General features: G+C 40.6%; 1 pseudogene across 1 annotated transcript; it reads left to right on the top strand.

Moving 5' to 3' along the window:
• The first annotated feature begins 1018 nt into the window (after positions 1–1018).
• LOC311258069 lies at positions 1019–14641 on the top strand (annotated as a pseudogene). The gene is made up of 25 exons (XR_014624891.1): positions 1019–1281; positions 1906–2071; positions 2165–2317; positions 2397–2557; positions 2658–2834; positions 2923–3061; positions 3441–3628; positions 3719–3860; positions 3953–4119; positions 5088–5336; positions 5989–6154; positions 6249–6401; positions 6481–6641; positions 6765–6941; positions 7113–7251; positions 7594–8012; positions 8105–8271; positions 11352–11618; positions 12240–12405; positions 12500–12652; positions 12732–12892; positions 13012–13188; positions 13363–13501; positions 13820–14239; positions 14332–14641. The product of XR_014624891.1 is annotated as an uncharacterized misc_RNA (transcript).
• The last annotated feature ends 1282 nt before the right edge of the window (positions 14642–15923 follow it).

Genomic DNA, 15923 nt, shown 5'->3' with positions numbered 1-15923 from the left:
ACCCCAGTATGTGAAGCTTAAGAAAAGGGATGCTATGACTCCTGTCTTCATTAATGGTGAGGCCACTGGGGTGGTTTCCTCTTGGTGGAGTACCTCTATGTCCTTGTGGATAATAGACTGGACTGGAAACAGATTACCAGTGCCATATCTATAAGTGCCCTGTCCAGGCTTTTGTTCCTCAGAAGGCTCAGGGCTTTTGATGTCAGCAAGTCATTTCTGCATGAGTGTCTCAGCTTGTGTCTTGTTTTATGCTGTGAGTGTGGCTGAAGCTCAGAGGAGAGGAATAAGATCAATAAACTGATCAGGAAGGCTCGTTTCACTTTGACCTCTGACTCACATGATGTGGTCCTGGAACAAAGAATGGAAAATGTGGATCATCCGATGTAAAGTGTTTTCAGTGAGCTGAAGAGCTCTTTTATGTGACAGGTGGACGTCTTCTGCACCGGCTGCAGTGAAGCTTTTTAATGAACGTTGTTCCTGACCGTCACTGTTAATTGATGTGATGATGATATGTTGTTGATGACTTGGACTGCAACCAAACTGTACTGTGGAATGTTGCTACTGTAGCCATGATTAATGTGAATATGTTAAAGTACAATCATACTGACGTTTACACTATTTATTACTGATGGTGCTGTGCTCGCTCCTTATTTTGTACTGCCTTGAAATGCGTATGTCTTCTTTATTATTGTCCTACTCGTCATTTGTCTTATATGTATGCTGACACTCTAATAAAGTATGTGGTATCGTATCTTATATCCCCGAGGACTGTCGTTGCCCCCTGAGTAATATTTCCACGTTCAGTTAAAACTGATGTTTTAATTAATGTTTTGTTGACAAGATGATTTGCACATCTGCTATTACGTTGGGTTTGGTCATATAACAGATGTCTTGTTAGTCAAAGGAAAAGGAGGCGTGCCTGTGGCTGGTTATGTAAGAGCTCTGTAACTAGAACCTTTGTACGGACTCTGATTAGCAAATTAGTGTGTACAGTAGTTCAAAGCACTATAAAAGCTGTGTCAAGTGAGGAGGACGATATTGTTGAAAAGCTCAAACCTTCATTCTGCTGCTGGTTTAACTCCTTCAACAATGTGGCTGTATAACCTTTTGCTCGGTCTGGACCTCAAGGGGCTCTTCCTGTTTCTTTTTGTTTTCATCCTAATAGCAGACTTCCTCAAAAACAGGAATCCTCCAAATTTTCCTCCAGGACCATTTGCTCTGCCTATTGTGGGGAATATGCTCAGTGTGGACAATGTACATCCACACAAGTATTTTACCAAGGTAAAGTTTAATACACAGCAGGTTTCACCTTTTATGGCTTTAATGATGGAATATGAAACGAGACATGACTGCTAAAGGCTTTTAGTAGTATGTTTTAGTGAAATAGTTTTGTTTTTTAAATAATTTGTGCTGTGATTATTAACATTTTTATGTCTGAACTTTATTGAGACATTTGAATGCATTTGATAAAACTTGATTAATTTGATTGTTTTAATTTAATTTACAGTTCAGTTCAAGATCCTTCTCAGACACTATTGTGCAATATTAGGATTTTTACAAACTTGACATTGAACTAAAAAATTGGATGCCATTTCTGTTATTTGAGGTAATTTACCTACAGAGTGTTAATTAACTTGTAGTTCACAGATGTTAGGAAAAGTGCATTTGAATTTACATTACTAGTTTTTATACAGAATCTAAATGCAGATACTGACATCTGGTGGTCAAATTGTAAACATAAATGGAAATTCTGCCTGTAAACACACCCAACCACACCTGGTTGCAGGTAATAGATGTTTGTTTCTCATCATACATTGGTAGGTTTTGTTTTTAACCAGTATAAAAGTTCATATGATGCAGTAATGTGTTGCAGTTCATCACTGTTTCTTGATGTATTGTCCTCAGCTGGCTGACACCTATGGGAATGTGTTCAGCGTTCGCCTGGGCAGTGGTAAGATGGTGTTTGCATGTGGGTACAAGATGGTGAAGGAAGCCATTGTGACACAAGCCGACAACTTTGTGGATCGACCGTACAACGCAGTCACTGACAGATTCTACTCAGGATCCTCAAGTATGCAAATCTCTCTCTGTCTTAGTGTTATGCTGCACACAAACTAGTTCACCTGAACAATTAACCCTGTTTCCTCTGTGTGTTTGTGTCTAGATGGTCTGTTCATGAGCAATGGTGAAAAATGGAAGAAACAGCGACGCTTCGCCTTGACTACCTTGCGTAACTTTGGCGTGGGCAAAAACACCATGGAGCAGTGTATCTGTGAGGAGATCCGACACCTGCAGGAGGAGATAGAGAAGGAGAAAGGTGGTACACAACAAGTAGAAGTTCATAATCAGCTGCATCGACTCTTCACTTGTGTAAACAGTGGACTCCTTTCCTCCAGGTGAACCCTTCAGCCCCGCAGGCCTCTTCAACAACGCTGTGTCCAACATCATTTGTCAGCTGGTGATGGGGAAACGGTTTGACTACAGCGACCACAGATTCCAAGTCATGCTGAAGTATCTGAGCGAAGTTCTTCTGCTGGAGGGCTCTATATGGGGTCTGGTAAGATAGTAACATCCATTTAGTTCAGTCAATCAATCAATCAATCAATCAATACATTTTTCCTAAAAGTTTCTCCCGTTCACTGCTTTCTTCCGGGCAGCTGTACGATGCATTCCCTCGAGTGATGAAGCACTTGCCAGGTCCTCACAACAAAATGTTCAGTCAATACAACGTCATCCTGGACTTCATTACTAAGGAAGTGGAGCTTCACAAGAAGGACCTGGACCACAACAATCCCCGGGACTACATTGATGCTTTTATCATTGAAATGGAGAAAGTATGTGAACGACTGCATTGCAAACACTTGTGCTTCCTGTCAGTCGACCCATCATTCACTACTGTGTCCTCTCTGCTTTTCTGAATAGCACAAAGAGTCAGAACTGGGCTTCACTGAGACCAACCTGGCTATGTGCTCTGCGGATCTGTTCTTGGCCGGAACGGAGACAACCTCCACCACTTTGCTGTGGGCTCTGACATACCTTATCAAACACCCAGATGTCCAGGGTAGGTGGCATGCCAGGCCTTATGCTAAGCTAATTGAAAAAGCAAAGAAACAAGGCTAAACGAGTCCACAGCCATGCGTCGCTCAAAGGCCAAGTGGTGCCTGTTCAAATTTCATGGTTATCAATCCAAAAGTTGAGATGTTTCCATGTGGACCAAAGTGGTTACCTTGTGAGGTAGCTGGATTTGCAAGCTCACACAATATTATGAATCCATCATGCCAGGCTTCAAGCTATGTGGTTGTAGCCAAACCACAGTGTTTCAGACCAATCAGCATACTATGAGGAACTGCTAGCGTCTCTACTTACATAATGCACCTTTAAAGGAGGACTCTTAAAACAATACTCAAATGCCTGTTCCTTCAATTTTCTTGTATTTCCAGAGAAAGTCCACACAGAGATAAACAGAGTGATCGGACAGAACCGCCTTCCCACTATGGCAGACAGACCCAACCTGCCCTACACTGACGCTGTCATCCACGAGATCCAGAGGATCGGAAACATCATTCCTCTCAACGGACTCAGAATGGCCACCAAGGACACGACACTGGGCGGTTACATCATACCCAAGGTGGATTTAGTAGACTGTGATTTTAAGTCTTAACAGGATTGAAAATTTATGAGCAATGAAAAAGTTTTGTTGTTCTTCTTGTGTTTTTAGGGTACCACCCTGGTGCCCATTCTGACCTCTGTGCTGTTCGACAAAAACGAATGGGAGACTCCAGACAACTTCAATCCGGGACACTTCCTAGATGCTGAGGGAAAGTTTGTGAAGAAAGAAGCTCTCCTGCCTTTCTCTGCAGGTGAACCACATTCACCTCAATCTAAAGCATTACCTGAACCACAATATTTATCCTGAGCCCTTTAACCTTTGTGTGCGTATGTGTTTCTTCAGGGAAACGTGTGTGTCTCGGAGAAGGCCTCGCCAAGATGGAGCTGTTCCTGTTTTTGGTTGGTTTACTGCAGAAGTTCTCCTTCTCCGTTCCTGATGGAGTAGAGCTGAGTACAGAAGGAATCAGTGGAACTACACGAGTACCACACCCCTACAAAGTTTACGCCAAGGCTCGCTGAACTATGCAACCTCTCACTGAACCATTTTAGCAGTGTAACAGAAAAAGACAGAAAAAATGCTCTAGGATAGAAAGCTGTACTTAATTATTTCCACAAATTCATATTATTGTATTGTCCCTGCTTGTAAGATATTTCCTTTCCTTTCCTTTGTAGCTATTAATAACATCATGTATAAATATTTCATGAACATATATAAATACACAATCAAGCTGTCTGAGTTATGTTTTCTTGACAGATTAATTATGTCATGTAGAAGCCCTTACTTAATAAAGAACTGAAACATTACAATCACACATTTGTTATTTACCAATAAATGATGATGATTTGTGTCACAAACCTGGGTTAGATCATTGATGAAAACACATCATAGCATACATTCATGACTGACTTGTTCACAAGTAACTTAAAGTAATGAATCATATGTAAAGTTATAGTTTGTTATAAATTGTTATATATTAATATACCAGTGTAATTGTGGCTAATAAGCTCGCTACACATTAGGGAATGACAATGGAGGACAATGCATTTACATGCATTTACAAAATATAAATTAGCAAGTGGCCAGCAGACTTTTCCTCCACTCATAGCCTGACAACTTACATCTATTATTTATACTTTTTCTGGTTTGAGTCGTCACATCTCACAGAGCTTCATGGTTGAAGCTAATAAAGTATGTCGTATCGTATCTTATATCCCCAAGGACTGTCGTTCCCCCCTGAGTAATATTACCATGTTCAGTTGAAACTGATTGATTAATGTTTTGTTGACAAGAGAATTTGCACATCTGCTATTACGTTGGGTTTGGTCATATAACAGATGACTTGTTAGTCAAGCGAAAAGGAGGCGTGCCTGTAGCTGGTTATGTAAAAGCTCTGTAACAAGAACCTTTGTACAGACTCTGAATAGCAAATAAGAAATGTGTAGTTCAAAGCACTATAAAAGCTGTGTCAAGTGAGGAGGACGATATTGTTGAAAAGCTCAAAACCTTCATTCTGCTGCTTGTTTTAACTCCAACAATGTGGCTGTATAACTTTCTGCTCGGTCTGGACCTCAAGGGGGTCTTCCTGTTTCTTTTTGTTTTCATCCTAATCGCGGACTTCCTCAAAAACAGGAATCCTCCAAATTTTCCTCCAGGACCATTTGCTCTGCCTATTGTGGGGAATATGCTCAGTGTGGACAATGTACATCCACACAAGTATTTTACCAAGGTAAAGTTTAAATACACAGCAGGTTTCGCCTTATAAAGCTTTAAGGATGGAATAATGAAAGAGACATGACTGCTAAAGGCATTTAGTAGTATGTTTTAGTAAAATATTTTATAAATTAAACATTTTTTTTATATAATTTGTGAGGTGATTATTTACATTTTTATGTGTGAACTTTATTGAGACATTTGAATACATTTGATCAAACTTGATTCATTTGATTCATTCAATTTATTAGTTCAGTTCAAGATCCTTCACACAGACACTATTGTGCAATATCAGGATATGTAAACAATGACAACATTTACAAACTTGACATTGAACTAAAAAATTGGATGCCATTTCTGTTATTTGAAGTAATTTACCTACAGAGTGTTAATTAACTTGTAGTTCACAGATGTTAGGAAAAGTGCATTTGAATTTAAATTACTAGTTTTTATATAGAAACTAAATGCAGATACTGACATCTGGTGGTCAAATTGTAAACATAAATGGAAATTCTGCCTGTAAACACACCCAACCACACCTGGTAGCAGGTAATTGTTGTTTGTTCCTCATCAAACATTGGTAGGTTTTGTTTTCAACCAATTTAAAAGTTCATATGATGCAGTAATGTGTTGCAGTTCATTACTGTTTCTTGATGTATTGTCCTCAGCTGGCTGACACCTATGGGAATGTGTTCAGCGTTCGCCTCGGTCGTCATAAGATGGTGTTTGCATGTGGGTACAAAATGGTGAAGGAAGCCATTATGACACAAGCCGACAACTTTGTGGATCGACCGTACAACGCAGTTGCTGACAGATTCTACTTAGGATCCTCAAGTATGCAAATCTCTCTCTGTCTTTAGGGTCATGCTGCACACAAACTAGTTCACCTGAACCATTAACCCTGTTTCCTCTGCGTGTTTGTGTCTAGATGGTCTGTTCATGAGCAATGGTGAAAAATGGAAGAAACAGCGACGCTTCGCCTTGACTACCTTACGTAACTTTGGCGTGGGCAAAAACACCATGGAGCAGCGTATCTGTGAGGAGATCCGACATCTGCAGGAGGAGATAGAGAAGGAGAAAGGTGGTACACAACAAGTAGAAGTTCATAATCAGCTGCATCGACTCTTCACTTGTGTAAACAGTGGACTCCTTTCCTCTAGGTGAACCCTTCAGCCCCGCAGGCCTCTTCAACAACGCTGTGTCCAACATCATTTGTCAGCTGGTGATGGGGAAACGGTTTGACTACAGCGACCACAGATTCCAAGTCATGCTGAAGTATATGTCTGAAGCTCTTATGCTGGAGGGCTCTATATGGGGTCTGGTAAGATAGTTATGTTCAATCATTCACAGAGACAGCAGCCAACTGAGAGGCTCATACTTTATCAGAAAGTTGAAAGGTGATGTGAGTGAAAGTTTATCTTGTTTACTGCTTTGCTCCGAGCAGCTGTATGATGCATTCCCTCGAGTGATGAAGCACTTGCCAGGCCCTCATAACAAAATGTTCAGTAACTACAACATCATCCTGGACTTTTTGAGGGAGGAGATACAGAGTCACAAGAAGGACCTGGACCACAACAATCCCCAGGACTACATTGACTCTTTCATCATTGAAATGGAGAAAGTATGTGAACGACTGCATCACACACATTTCACTGCGTCTGTCAGCTTCCTGTCAAAAGTTATCTCATGACACTTTACAATTAGAGAAGGTCTAGACCATACTCTTTCATTAATTAGAGGGTACTGTCGGTCACTACTGTTACTACTGTGTCCTCTCTGCTTTTTTGAATAGCACAAAGATCCTGAACTGGGATTCACTGAGACCAATCTGGCTATGTGCTCCCTGGATCTGTTCTTGGCTGGAACAGAAACAACCTCCACCACATTGCTGTGGGCTTTGGTTTACCTGATTAAACACCCTGATGTCGAGGGTAGGTGTGCTAGGCCCTATGCTAAGCTAACTGTGAAACAAAAACGACAAGACTAATTGAGTCTACAGCCATTCTAGGGTCTCTGTGGGGCTTTACTTAGGTACTGTGGCGCTTTGAGCTAACGATGAATGCCTGTGCAAAGTTTCATGACAATTCATCCAATACTTGTTGAGATATTTCAAACTGGACCGAAGTCGGGGACCTCCCCTGACCAACAGTAGCTCATACCTGGGTCTCTTGACAGTCTTTGCACCTAGGTTTGAAGACTGGTGAATTCTGAGGAACTGAGTTCAGTTCAGAGTCCATTTTGAAGGACTTCATGTGTGGATCTTGTATTTCCAGAGAAAGTCCACGCAGAGATAGACAGAGTGATCGGACAGAACCGCCTTCCCACTATGGCAGACAGACCCAACCTGCCCTACACTGACGCTGTCATCCACGAGATCCAGAGGATCGGAAACATCGTTCCTCTCAACGTACTAAGAACGGCCGCCAAGGACACGACACTGGGCGGTTACTTCATACCCAAGGTGGATTTAGTAGACTGTCATATAGGTCTTAACAGGATTGAAACCTTATGAGCAATGAAAAAGTTTTGTTGTTCTTCTTGTGTTTTTAGGGTACGTCCCTGATGCCAATTCTGACCTCTGTGCTGTTTGACAAAAACGAATGGGAGACTCCAGACAACTTCAACCCGGGACACTTCCTAGATGCTGAGGGAAAGTTTGTGAAGAAAGAAGCTCTCCTGCCTTTCTCTGCAGGTAAACCACATTCACCTCAATCTAAAGCATTACCTGAACCACAATATTTATCCTGAGCCCTTTAACCTTTGTGTGCGTATGTGTTTCTTCAGGGAAACGTGTGTGTCTCGGAGAAGGCCTCGCCAAGATGGAGCTGTTCCTGTTTTTGGTTGGTTTACTGCAGAAGTTCTCCTTCTCCGTTCCTGATGGAGTAGAGCTGAGTACAGAAGGAATCAGTGGAACTACACGAGTACCACACCCCTACAAAGTTTACGCCAAGGCTCGCTGAACTATGCAACCTCTCACTGAACCATTTTCAAGCTCATCAAGCTGTCTTAGTTATGTTTTCTTGACAGATTAATTATGTCATGTAGAAGCCCTTACTTAATAAAGAACTGAAACATTACAATCACACATTTGTTATTTACCAATAAATGATGATGATTTGTGTCACAAACCTGGGTTAGATCATTGATAAAAACACATGATAACATACATTCATGACTGACTTGTTCACAAGTAACTTGAATTAATGAATCATATGTAAAGTAATAGTTTGTTATTATTTTTATACATTAATACATCAGTGTAATTGTGACCACGCTGCACAGTAGACATATTCAACTACAGCCCTTTAACCACTTTATTCCAGCCCTTGGATCAGTTTGTTAGCAGGCTCATTAGCCCATTCATTAGGTATGTTTGTTGGTAAGCACCAAAATACTCTTATTTCATTATAAAAGTGTAATTACACAGTGCTATTAGGGGTGAGGACTGGATTATAACTTATCTAGTTATCCCCTTGTGACACTATAAGTACACAGTAAGGTATCCACTGTTCTCCTGTACTCACTCTGTAATTAAACAGTGAACAATAAGCTATGTGCTGTCTTTTATGTGCTGGTTCTTTTGGTTTTTGTTGTTGTTGTTGTTGTTGTTGCTCTCCTTCTTCCTCTTATTCTTAATTTTCTTTAACTTGTGCTCCTCTGACTAAGATACGAGCGATGAGGAGAAGGGAGACACTGCCACCCCTTTCTTTTCTGCTTTTGGCCACCACAGAATAAAACAACACATAAACAATTGTAACTGGTTAAAGCTGAAGTTTACTTTAAATTGACTCCACTAATACACATAAAACATGGTTTAACAACAAGAACATTAAAAGAAAAAAGTATAAAGTTCGGCTCAGCAATAACTGTCAAGTGTTTTTTGGAAGTCACAATTATTTGCTTAAACCGAAGATATTTTACAAAACATAAGTTAGCAAGCGGCCAGTAGACTTTTCCTCCACTCATAGATCAACAACTTACATCTATTATTTATACTTTTTCTGGTTTAAGTCGTCGTATCTCGTAGAACTTCATGGTTGAATTTTAGCCTGCATGCACAACAATGTGCATTTCTTGTTAACAGCGAGCGCTACAGTAACAAGAGCAACAAGACGCTACAGAGCAGACTGCTGAGTGAGATTCCCTCTTTGCCGCTGGTTGGCTTGCAGAGACTGCTGTTTGTTTACACTGCTCTCTACAACAGTCCCCTGGTTTGTTCGCTTGAATCCTGTCTTTGCCTCAAACAGTATTTATTGTGTTAATACAGTATTTGCATGCTCAATAATGAAAGCTAATTCATCAGTGAACATTTCAGCTTTACATTCTCTTTCTAAATTGTGTAACCAGATTTCTGACCAGATTTGTTTGCTTGCCCCGGAGGCATTTCAGGGGGAGTAAATTATTCCAGTGGAGTTTTAAAAAACAGGCCTTTAACAGCTTTTTCTGCCCAATGACCATAATGCAAAATTTCTTAACTGTGTTGCAAAAAATACCTTATAACATTTAACATTACATTGCTGTTATTTCTAAGAGAATATAGCCTCTTTCTCTGATTGTCATTACACGCAACAGGAAACAGTTATCATTCAGATGCCTTTTTTCCCCAGTGCACTTTGTATTGCTGGCTTCACACCCTTCAAGTTGTGAATGTGAAATCAAAGTCTATGGTCACTGAAACAAAGTGAAGGTTTGGCACATGTGTTATAGACTTTGGCCCATATGTCTGACCTCTCAGTTTATGAAATGCTTTGAAAGAGTTGTCCTGGGGCATTTTAGCAGGTTGGTCTCTGTATACTAAGATCCACTCCAGTATACATTCAGGAAGGGTGTGGAAATGGATGTCACTTTACTTTCTATGCTTCACAGCATCTACAGCCACTTAGAGTCAGCCAGTCACAAATCTTGTTTTTTAAAAATTTTCTAAGGCTTTTAATACAATACAATCACACATTTTAGCCAAAAAGCTTATTGATTTCTACATAAATGACACCACAGTCACATGGGTTCTGGACAACCTCAAATCTTGACCCCAGTATGTAAAGCTTAAGAAAAGGGATGCTGTGACCCCTGTCTTTATAATGGTGAGGCCATTGAGGTAGTTTCCTCTTACGAGTACCTTGTTGTCCTTGTGGATAATAGGCTGGACTGGAAACAAATTACCAGTGCCATATCTGTAAGTGCCCTGTCCAGGCTATTGTTCCTCAGAAAGCTCAGGTCTTTTGATGTTAGCAAGTCATTTCTGCATGAGTGTCTCAGCTTGTGTCTTGTTTTATGCTGTGAGTGTGGCTGAAGCTCAGAGGAGAGGAATAAGATCAATAAACTGATCAGGAAGGCTCATTTCACTTTGACCTCTGACTCACATGATGTGGTCCTGGAACAAAAAATGGAAAATGTGGATCATCCGATGTAAAGTGTTTTCAGTGAGCTGAAGAACTCTTTTATGTGACAGGTGGACGTCTTCTGCACCGGCTGCAGTGAAGCTTTTTAATGAACGTTGTTCCTGACCGTCACTGTTAATTGATGTGATGATGATATGTTGTTGATGACTTGGACTGCAACCAAACTGTACTGTGGAATGTTGCTACTGTAGCCATGATTAATGTGAATATGTTAAAGTACAATCATACTGACGTTTACACTATTTATTACTGATGGTGCTGTGCTCTCCCCTTATTTTGTACTGCCTTGAAATGCGTATGTCTTCTTTATTATAGTCCTACTCGTCATTTGTCTTATATGTATGGTGACACTCTAATAAAGTATGTCGTATCGTATCTTATATCCCCGAGGACTGTCGTTCCCCCCTGAGTAATATTACCATGTTCAGTTGAAACTGATTGATTAATGTTTTGTTGACAAGAGAATTTGCACATCTGCTATTACGTTGGGTTTGGTCATATAACAGATGACTTGTTAGTCAAAGGAAAAGGAGGTGTGCCTGTAGCTGGTTATGTAAGAGCTCTGTAACAAGAACCTTTGTACAGACTCTGAATAGCAAATAAGAAATGTGTAGTTCAAAGCATTATAAAAGCTGTGTCAAGTGAGGAGGACGATATTGTTGAAAAGCTCAAACCTTCATTCTGCTGCTGGTTTAACTCCTTCAACAATGTGGCTGTATAACTTTCTGCTCGGTCTGGACCTCAAGGGGCTCTTCCTGTTTCTTTTTGTTTTCATCTTAATTGCAGACTTCCTCAAAAACAGGAATCCTCCAAATTTTCCTCCAGGACCATTTGCTCTGCCTATTGTGGGGAATATGCTCAGTGTGGACAATGTACATCCACACAAGTATTTTACCAAGGTAAAGTTTAATACACAGCAGGTTTCGCCTTATAAAGCTTTAAGGATGGAATATTAAAAGAGACATGACTGCTAAAGGCTTTTAGTAGTATGTTTTAGTGAAATAGTTTTGTTTTTTAAATAATTTGTGCTGTGATTAACATTTTTATGTGTGAACTTTATTGAGACATTTGAATGCATTTGATAAAACTTGATTAATTTGATTGTTTTAATTTAATTTACAGTTCAGTTCAAGATCCTTCTCAGACACTATTGTGCAATATTAGGATTTTTACAAACTTGACATTGAACTAAAAAATTGGATGCCATTTCTGTTATTTGAGGTAATTTACCTACAGAGTGTTAATTAACTTGTAGTTCACAGATGTTAGGAAAAGTGCATTTGAATTTAAATGACTAGTTTTTATACAGAATCTAAATGCAGATACTGACATCTGGTGATCAAATTGTAAACATAAATGGAAATTCTGCCTGTAAACACACCCAACCACACCTGGTAGCAGGTAATTGTTGTTTGTTCCTCATCAAACATTGGTAGGTTTTGTTTTTAACCAGTATAAAAGTTCATATGATGCAGTAATGTGTTGCAGTTCATCACTTTTTCTTGATGTATTGTCCTCAGCTGGCTGACACCTATGGGAATGTGTTCAGCGTTCGCCTCGGTCGTGATAAGATGGTGTTTGCATGTGGGTACAAGATGGTGAAGGAAGCCATTATGACACAAGCCGACAACTTTGTGGATCGACCGTACAACGCAGCTTCTGACAGATTCTACTTAGGATCCTCAAGTATGCAAACCCCCCTTTGTCTTTAGGGTCATGCTGCACACAAACTAGTTCACCTGAACCATTAACCCTGTTTCCTCTGCGTGTTTGTGTCTAGATGGTCTGTTCCAGAGCAATGGTGAAATATGGAAGAAACAGCGACGCTTCGCCTTGACTACCTTACGTAACTTTGGCGTGGGCAAAAACACCATGGAGCAGCGTATCTGTGAGGAGATCCGACACCTGCAGGAGGAGATAGAGAAGGAGAAAGGTGGTACACAACAAGTAGAAGCTCATAATCAGCTGCATCGACTCTTCACTTGTGTAAACAGTGGACTCCTTTCCTCTAGGTGAACCCTTCAGCCCCGCAGGCCTCTTCAACAACGCTGTGTCCAACATCATTTGTCAGCTGGTGATGGGGAAACGGTTTGACTACAGCGACCACAGATTCCAAGTCATGCTGAAGTATATGTCCGAAGCTATTATGCTGGAGGGCTCTATATGGGGTCTGGTAAGATAGTTATGTTCAATCATTCACAGAGACAGCAGCCAACTGAGAGGCTCATACTTTGTCCAAAAAGTTGAAAGGTGAGTGAAAGTTTGTCTCGTTTACTGCTTTCCTCCGAACAGCTGTATGAGGCATTCCCTCGAGTGATGAAGCACTTGCCAGGCCCTCATAACAAAATGTTCAGTAACTACAACATCATCCTGGACTTTTTGAGGGAGGAGATACAGAGTCACAAGAAGGACCTGGACCACAACAATCCCCGGGACTACATTGACTCTTTCATCATTGAAAAGGAGAAAGTATGTGAACGACTGCATCACACACATTTCACTGCGTCTGTCAGCCTCCTGTTAAAAGTTATCTCATGACACTTAACAATTAGAGAAGGCTTAGACCATACTCTTTCATTAATTAGAGGGTACTGTCAGTTGACCCACCATTCACTACTGTGTCCTCTCTGCTTTTTTGAATAGCAAAAAGATCCTGAACTGGGATTCACTGAGACCAATCTGGGTATGTGCTCCCTGGATCTGTTCTTGGCTGGAACAGAAACAACCTCCACCACATTGCTGTGGGCTTTGGTTTACCTGATTAAACACCCTGATGTTGAGGGTAGGTGTGCTAGGCCCTATGCTAAGCTAACTGTGAAACAACAAAGAAACACGACTAATTGAGTCTACAGCCATTCTAGGGTCTCTGTGGGGCTTTACTTAGCTACGGTGGCGCATTGAGCTAACGATGAATGCCTGTACAAAGTTTCATGGCAATTCATGCAATACTTGTTGAGATATTTCAGCCTGGACCAAAGTCGGGGACCTCCCCTGACCAACAGTAGCTCAAAACTAGGTCTCTTGACAGTCTTTGCACCTTCATGTGTGGATCACAAAAAACAACTCACATGCCTGTTCCTTCAACTTCTTGTGTTTCCAGAGAAAGTCCACACAGAGATAGACAGAGTGATCGGACAGAACCGCCTTCCCACTATGGCAGACAGACCCAACCTGCCCTACACTGACGCTGTCATCCACGAGATCCAGAGGATCGGAAACATCGTTCCTCTCAACGGACTCAGAATGGCCGACAAGGACACGACACTGGGCGGTTACTTCATACCCAAGGTGGATTTAGTAGACTGTGATTTTAAGTCTTAACAGGATTGAAAACTTATGAGCAATGAAAAAGTTTTGTTGTTCTTCTTGTTTTTTCAGGGTACGACCTTGATGCCCAATCTGACCTCTGTGCTGTTTGACAAAGACGAATGGGAGACTCCAGACAACTTCAACCCGGGACACTTTCTAGATGCTGAGGGAAAGTTTGTGAAGAAAGAAGCTCTCCTGCCTTTCTCTGCAGGTAAACCACATTCACCTCAATCTAAAGCATTACCTGAACCACAATATTTATCCTGAGCTCTTTAACCTTTGTGTGCATATGTGTTTCTTCAGGGAAACGTGCGTGTCTCGGAGAAGGCCTCGCCAAGATGGAGCTGTTCCTGTTTTTGGTTGGTTTACTACAGAAGTTCTCCTTTTCCGTTCCTGATGGAGTAGAGCTGAGTACAGAAGGAATCAGTGGAACTACACGAGTACCACACCCCTACAAAGTTTACGCCAAGGCTCGCTGAACTGTGCAACCTCTCACTGAACCATTTTCAAGCTCATCAAGCTGTCTGAGTTTTCTTGACAGAATAATTATGTCATGAAGAAGCCCTTACTTTATAAAGAAGAATAATTTGTTATTTACCAATAAATGATGATGATTTGTGTCACAAATCTGGGTTAGGTCATTGATAAAAACACATCATAACATACATTCATGACTGACTTGTTCACAAGTAACTTGAAGTAATGAATCATACGTTAAGTAATAGTTTGTTATTATTATTATATATTAATACACCAGTGTAATTGTGACTAATAAGCCCACTACACATTAGGGAATGACAATGGACGACAATGCATTCTAAGAGTATCAGCAGATGGCACCAAAGTAACACATTTTAACTTCCTCGTGTTGTGGGTTTGAAGTGTTAGAGTTTAAAGAATGACAGTTGATGACGATACATGCTGTACAGTAGACCTATTCAACTACAGCCCTTTAACCACTTTATTCCAGCCCTTGGATCAGTTTGTTAGCAGGCTCATTAGCCCATTCATTAGGTATGTTTGTTGGTAAGCACCAAAATACTCCATTTTCATTATAAAAGTGTAATAACACAGGGATATTAGGGGTGAGGACTGGATTATAACTTATCAGTGCCAATTTGCTTGGGGTTCCTCAGATTGTGAAGTTAGCTGGCAAGCGTTGTGTCACAGCTCTAAAGACTTTTGGCTAAAAGGTTCAAGATGTGAATCTCAAATTTTAGCACTGTCCAAATTATGCTGAAATTAATATTGCACATTTATGAATGATTACCAACAGTACACTGCCTCACACGGGGCACCATTTATGTTGTGTTCATACCACATGAGGCACCATTATGTAGTGCTTCATGCAACAGTGATAGGGAGTTTGGGTTAAATGTGGCTATCAATAATAATTAATGATTATCAGGGATAGTTATTAATTATGATTAATAATAAGATCCCATTTACATTTGATCACCTTGGGGCACCACCCTTGAAGAAGGGAAAAGATAGCCAATTCACCAAATCAGTCTCAGAAAAGATACTAAACTGTTTGTAACTCAAATGCATATGTGTTCAATTTATGTGTGTCCACTGTTTGAGTGTTATTGTGATCTCAGGTCAGGTTATTGGTAGTTTGCTTTCCTAGACGGCTAATTTGACCTTAGTCGAATGATGCTTCACACAGACTCAGGGTCTTTGCATGCAAGTAACCATCTTCTATACCCTGGCGTCACGTCACACACACACACACACACACACACACACACACACACACACACACACACACACCTGTATATAGTACATGTTAGTTAGTGTGTTTTTATCTTTGTGTAAATAAAAGACCTTTGAACCTTCGAGCTGCCTATTTAATATTGTACAAGAGTGAATGTTGCCAACCTCTACTCTGTCAA

Source organism: Pagrus pagrus (assembly GCF_965226575.1).
Source record: "Pagrus pagrus genome assembly, chromosome: 6".
NCBI classification, from domain to species: domain Eukaryota; kingdom Metazoa; phylum Chordata; class Actinopteri; order Spariformes; family Sparidae; genus Pagrus; species Pagrus pagrus.
This window is presented reverse-complemented; position numbering and strand designations above follow the sequence as displayed.